The 7,064-nt window shown below is 35.1% G+C and overlaps 1 protein-coding gene across 1 annotated transcript in view; it reads left to right on the forward strand.

The window, feature by feature from the left end:
- The first annotated feature begins 367 nt into the window (after window positions 1–367).
- The window catches only part of LOC106463394 (latrophilin Cirl-like), a 122,064-nt gene continuing 115,367 nt past the window's right edge, over window positions 368–7,064 (forward strand). Inside the window, exon 1 of the mRNA XM_022390872.1 lies at window positions 368–858. The gene's annotated coding sequence lies outside the window, so the exon portion shown is untranslated. The remainder of the gene's footprint in view (window positions 859–7,064) is intronic.

Consider the following 7,064-nt stretch of genomic DNA (forward strand, 5'->3'; position numbering starts at 1 on the left):
TCTATTAATAATTGAACATTATTTATTCAGCCTTGGATGTGTGTTAGATAGTTGGGCCTCTTCCGACCACCTAACTATTCTATTATGGTCTACAGCATTGTTCCATCCATGACTAGCCATGTGAACCTGGTTGGCGGCTCATTTGTTTCCTTGCTCTAACACAGTAGATATTTTCCCACCCCTGACGTATTCATAGTTACCGAAACCGTTCGAAGCGAGCGCTTACCCTACTTTGTACGCGAATTTGAACTACCTACCGCTTGAGGACGCTGAAATCATTCGGATCACACCTGCGTCCAATGAGAAACAGGCTTCACGTGAGGAAATGCGAGTGCTCAGATCAGCTTCAGCGTGTGTATATGTTGGCTAGTTCATGGTGAAGGGAAGAGTTGGTGGTGTTTCTTGCAGTTCTGTTCTGTCTAGTGACTTCTGCTTGAGGCCATGTTTAGACTACTGACTGCATACACACAGATTAGATTGTTCAGAGCTGTTGCACTTTAAACTTTTTCCCCAGTAAACAGAGACAAACAACTTTCGTGCATTATCTTGTGCTGTGTTACGAGCTTTCTAATCTAGGCTGGCACTTAGCGGAAAACACACAAGAAGGCCATGTTACTGTAAAGCAGGATTATATTTTCTGCATATAAACTAGCGTTGGAACCACTCTTAAATCAGTGTGGAAACGATGTGCCTATTGCCTGTTGGTGACAATTACCCTGAGAGATCTTGTTCAGATGTTCGTAATAGTTCAGTTTAAGTGGTACTAGTTAATATTACTACAGTATTAGTAAACTAGGTTTAACTTCTCAAATCTGCCTTCCGACTGAAAAAAACAAACAAAACAAATCCAAGTTACAGGTAAGAAACTAGTGAAATTCAAAAGCTCTATATCAGTATATTCTAAACAAAAGTAGATATAACATAGGATAAGTATTACTAAGGTAAAATATACTTTTAATGCTAATATCTCATTGCTCTCTAGTACTACAGTACCAACTGTGAGCCCATGTCAGAGTTTTTAAGTAAAAGTTTCTATGATTGATTTAAAAGTTTCAGTAATGATTTCTAGTTCCATTACACCTTGTGTAAATTAGGATCTGGCTTCGTGAAGATATCTTATATAATTTTTAGTAGCCACAAATATATATATGATATTGTGAACAATTTTTGATTTGATCACCATTGATTTTTTGTTCGATATAGTTCGATTAAACATAAATCAAAGTCTCCTTTTAAAAAGGATAAATTAAGTTTGAGGGGAAAAAAAGATTGTAACAAGACATTTTTTTTGCCAGAAAAAAAAAGCAGTTTTCTCAATATGTATGAAACAAATATCTGTTTTATTTACGTAAAGTTGTAAACTGTAAAACATTTATGCTAGAAGTTAAAAACTGCCTTTTTTAAACATATCTGAAGTAGTTAGTTTAATGCTGATTGTTTGTTTGTTTGGAATTAAGCACAGAGCTACACAATGGGCTATCTGTGCTCTGCCCACCACGGGTATCGAAACCCGGTTTCTAGCGTTGTAAGTCCGCAGACATACCGCTGTGCCACTGGGGGGCTAATGCTGATTGTGGAATTCTTATCGAATATATCATAATAAAAGCTTTAGGTTTGTTAAAGGTTTTTATCCATACTTTCCCTCATGGAAAAAAAAAGGGGGGGGTGTTATATTTGAATTATTACCGCTTCATGTGTGATTGAATTTCTTATTTCCCAAGCGTAAGGGACGTATCAAGGAGCTTTAAATTTCACAATAAATGTGTCTATTGCCTCAAATAGCAGACCTTCGCATGCCTTTTCGTAGGGCTTTGAATGAAACGTTGGGAAGTCTTTTTGGAAGTAAATATATTGGCTTATTCATTTCATTATAAACAAAGATATAATTAACCTTCACAAATTATTTTATTTTCCTATTTTTCGAGATATCAAAAGGGGTAATTCTCGTTTCTTTAAGGCGTTATAGTGTACTATAATTTGTATACTATTACGCTAATTACTGTCAGACTTCGTATAGTCAGTCATCGTAAATGGTGAGTCCTATGTGCATATAGTTTAATCAAACATGTGTGCAGCTGTCTCTCTCAGATCTTTGTATGTGACATCACGTAACTAGGTTTACGGGTTGCAGATGTTGCGTACTTTGTGTAGGTGTTGTTACATAATTTAAAATGTAAAAGTTATAAGTTACATTATTTCGGTAAAGGAGTAACCATAGAAACAAAAACTGAAACAACGTTGAATTGACCGCTCTGTGAATTATATTTCATAAGGCACTCATCGTCTTACTAAAGGTCACGTGTCAACATTTAGTAGGTGCCTGGTATCTTGTCAGGGTATTATCACGTGTGAAGCCAACAAAGTACAGGTTTTGGATACTATAACACAGACATGCTTCGTATAAAATGCCAGTAATGTACTTTACCATGGGATATTTCCGTGTAAAGTCAGATGTCTACTGGTTTCGGATACATTGTCACGGTTTAGTTCCGTGTAAAGTGTCAGTAAATTACTGGTTTGGGATACTTTACCATGGGATAGTTCCGTGTAAAGTGTCAGTAAATTACTGGTTTGGGATACTTTACCATGGGATATATCCGCGTAAAGTCAGTTGTCTACTGGTTTCGGATACATTGTCACGGTTTAGTTCCGTGTAAAGTGTCAGTAATTTACTGGTATAGGATACTTTACCATGGGATATTTCCGTGTAAAGTCAGTTGTCTACTGGTTTCGGATACATTGTCACGGTTTAGTTCCGTGTAAAGTGTCAGTAATTTACTGGTTTCGGATACTTTACCATGAGATAGTTCCGTGTAAAGTCATATGTCTACTGGTTTCAGATACATTGTCACGGTTTAGTTCCGTGTAAAGTGTCAATAAAGTCCTGGTTTGTGATGCTTTACCATGGGATAGTTCCGTGTTAACTCATCATCGGTTTCCTCTATTTTTGTGACGTGTTACTACTGCGTAACGTAGTCATTGTGCTAGAGAAAACTAATGAAACACCTTGAGATTCTGTATGGTAAGACATACATAGAATATTGTAAATAAAATTACTATATCTTACAAACAACTTCCCCGGAGAAACAAAATTTTACTAGACGTATATTGAGAATCATATTTTTTAAAGAAAGGCCGTTTCAAGACGTATATAGGGAAACACCGAGAATGATATATTTTTAGGAAGGTTTGTGCATAATAAAGGTTGTTTCAAAACCAAATTATTATGTATAATGAAACCGCTGCCCTCGCAAATTGGCATGTCTTCAAGTTCTCTTCTTTCTCTTACTTTTTCAACCGTTACAAATGGGAATTAGTGATTTGAATAAAACGTGCAGCGCAGGATATTACGAAGATTAATTGAAAACGTACAGAAAAGGTGATGGTTGTAATAACTTCATTAACAATAATTTCAGCTTGAATGTGCTGATTGAAATGTCAGAGAATACAATGAACACCTTTGAATTTTTTTAAAGCATCTTATACAATAGGCAAACATTTGTAATAAAACTTGAGATTCTCAGTGATTCCTTTGACGAAATTTAATTCCCACTGGGCATGTTGACTTTAAAGGTATTCCAAATAAAGGTTTTTATATATTAGTTTCTTTAAGGATATGCATCATGACACTGATTTCTATCAGTGCCGCGCTCTTTCCAAGAAGGGTGTAACCCTCTAACGTACAAAACAGTGCCAAGACAAGAGTGGTTAGTCATGTAATATCCACAGTAGTAAGTGAAAAGTTCTCGAATTTCATACTTACCCCCCCCCCTCCTTTGTTGGATCATTGCTTTTACACCCAGAAAAAAAAAACACACGATATTTCAGTGTTAACAATAGCTTGTAATAACCAACTTCCTGTTAAAGAAACAAGATGAAACTGTGCACGTGTGAGTGTATATGTGCGTGTCTGAAGAGGTAAAACGGTATGGAAAGTGGACAGCTTTTGTCCAGTGGTCAATTTTCGGACAGTGTGAGCCGAAATTCTCATTTGTAATTTCATATTTATAACATTTGTAGTCGATGCTAATCGGTGCTATGTGATTTTCATTGAAGTTGAGTATGCCATTTGTGTCATTACCCTTGTAAAAACCATTCCTAAACTGTATATTATGTTAACAAGATATGCGCCTGGGAATTATGATACCAGAACGTCACATTGTTTGAGATAAAAGACCTCAAGTTTTTTACGTGTTGTCTTAATGTTTTTAGATAATTTGAATTTCATAACATTCTAATAGTCTGCAGAGTCGATATATATATTATAATTATCCAGAAGAGCGTTATTAATTCTTCATGCATCATGTCCTTAGATACGTAATATACATTAGTTTATTGTTCTTGTTGTTGTTTTCCAGAAGAAATGACTGGTAATAGTTTTTAATTATTGTCGTTGTTGTTTCGTAATCAGTAGGCTCGACCGTGCCTAATGGTTGTGGTATCGGTCTTGGAATCTGAATTAAAGATGTGGCTATACCAAACGCACATCCAGTTGTGAGTATGTTATACGAATGACTACCAATTCCGATATTTAGGCGGTGAGTGCTTCTAATTGGTTGTTTTCCCCTCTAGTTCGCAGCTCAAAATTGGGGTCAGCTATGCCTGAACCATAGAAATTTTGAACCTGGACGTTTAGCTAATTGTACAAAAACGTGGATAAACATACAATCATTACGACTTGTCTACCATCATTACCAAGATATTCCAAAAATTATGAAAACTTATTCACACATAAATACATTTTACGTGTTTCTTTATGTCTAGTTTCGGTACATTGAAAATGTATACTTGTCGTGTTAGTTTTATGCAAGTGAGTGTGTTTGACTAACAAGGTTACCATCGTTGTTTTGATCACACTTGATAAAACTTTAATGATGATGATAATTTGTTTTATATTTTAAAGAAAATTAAATTAAAAAAAAAACGTGAAAGGTCACATCATTATTATTTTACATTTTATGTGCCTTATAACTTAAGTACGACAGCATGTATAATTCGGTTACGTTTTTGGTTCCTAAAGACCTATAATTAATTTGAAATGAGGCCTTCATGTTTCTTCGTTTTTTCCGGTAAACTTATTACAATGTATAATGACTTTCCAGAATGGCTTAAATATTTACATCATGATGTAAAAAAAAAAAAAAGAGTTTAGACAGTAAACCATCTATTTCACAGCCAGTCACATACATATGATGGATTACTCTGTAAGCTATTCAGTTCTGTAATTGATCGAAGGTTGTGTTTTGAATTTTAGTTGTGTTATTGTCACAGAGAGAAGCCTTGATGAGACACGTGATTACATGATTCCATGCAGAACGACACGAAAGCCTGTCGGTTGCTATTATTGTAATCAACTACCGTAAACTTCTCAGGAAGTTGACAGGTATAGCAGCGAGGCTGAAAGGATCGAACCTTCTGTGGAACTTATACAAATTTTAAAGCACTTTAAAATATAGACTTTTTTCCTTTTTTTTTTTTCGTAAATTTGGTGCGAAAACAAAAGATTGACTTAAAAGCACCTTTTTTTTCCCCCACAGAAGCATTATTAATCAAAGAATAACTCTCATGTCTAGGCTTACTCACACCTGCCGAAAAGGAGAAGATATTGATATGTATATTTAAAATGTTTTTCATGTACTATATCGTTCCTATAGTTGTAACTGGGACAGTTAATACGTGCTAATTAACTGTTATCTGCTTGCTTCACTTTAGGAATAATGGAAGCATATCTGGTACATTTCACGTAACAATTGTCTTAAAATGTTGTTTGTTTTCAGTTAATGTTTTTTTTAATGTTGAGAAAACTTCAAAAGAGCAACAACACTTATCATTTTAATATTGTTTAGAATTTGTTTTGATTTGTATTATTAACAGCTCCAAATCTCCTTCGCGATAGCTTAAAAATGTTGAAACTTTATTTTTTTAACCTGTAGTTCTTGGAAGCGACATTTCGAACAGCGAGCGCAGACCTCATTGACAGTGTCGCGTTCAACCAATGACAAGAGGATAAGTTATTTACATTGCCTAACATTTGAAATATATCTAAAAAAAACTACCAATTTGCTGGTAATCGTGTAACGCCCTATAAAGGAAAATGTTAAGTTTGTAAATTTTTCTCAAACTAACTAATCGAAAAAAAGTATGCGCATGCTCGAACGTAAAATTTCTGTCTGTAATTTGTTTAAAAAAAAAGGCAGCCCAGTTGAATTTCAACAAGAAAAACAAAGTATAACCTTCGAGCATGTTTCGTCAAAATATACAGCTGGTCGTGTAGTGCATTTACCTAACTGTGCAGTCCCCCGGTGGCACAGCGGAATGTCTACGGTCTTACAACACAAGAATCCGGGTTTCGATACCCGTGGTGAGCATAGCACAGATAGCCCAATGTGTAGCTTTGTGCTCAATTACAAACAAACCTAACTATGCAAATTAAAAATGAAGATATATATATAGTTCATCTTCTGAGGTACTAATTTTTCAGTAACCTGATGAAACAAGAAAAATCTTGAATTTTTTAGTTGCTATGGTATCGTTTTTTCATTATTTAGTTGCTATGGTATCGTTTTTTCATTAGTTAGTTGCTATGGTATCGTTTTTTTTTCATTATTTAGTTGCTATGGTATCGTTTTTTTCATTAGTTGAGCGAGAGGAAAATCATTAATTAGTTTTAGGAAACTATTTATTGTGGAAGTGTTACTTCGGGAAGCTGATAATGTTTTCTTACATTTCTAATTATAATGTGATCCATGTAAGCATTCTTATCATTAAGACTTGATCCGCTATATAAACGCATTCTTTTATAAATAACTTTATTCCTGAAAAAATCACAACATGTTTGTTTGTTTGTTTTTTGGAATTTCGCGCAAAGCTACACGAGGGCTATCTGCGCTAGCCGTCCCTAATTTAGCAGTGTAAGACTAGAGGGAAGGCAGCTAGAAAGGGCGAGCTTGTTTGGTGGACGGGGATTCGAACTCGCGACTCACTGATTGCGAGTCGAGTGCCCTAACCACCTGACCATGCCGGGCTCTTTGAAGTTAGAAGTGCAAATGTCGTTAAATTTTAAT

This window comes from Limulus polyphemus, unplaced genomic scaffold, assembly GCF_000517525.1.
Source record: "Limulus polyphemus unplaced genomic scaffold, Limulus_polyphemus-2.1.2 Scaffold1395, whole genome shotgun sequence".
NCBI classification, from domain to species: Eukaryota; Metazoa; Arthropoda; class Merostomata; order Xiphosura; family Limulidae; genus Limulus; species Limulus polyphemus.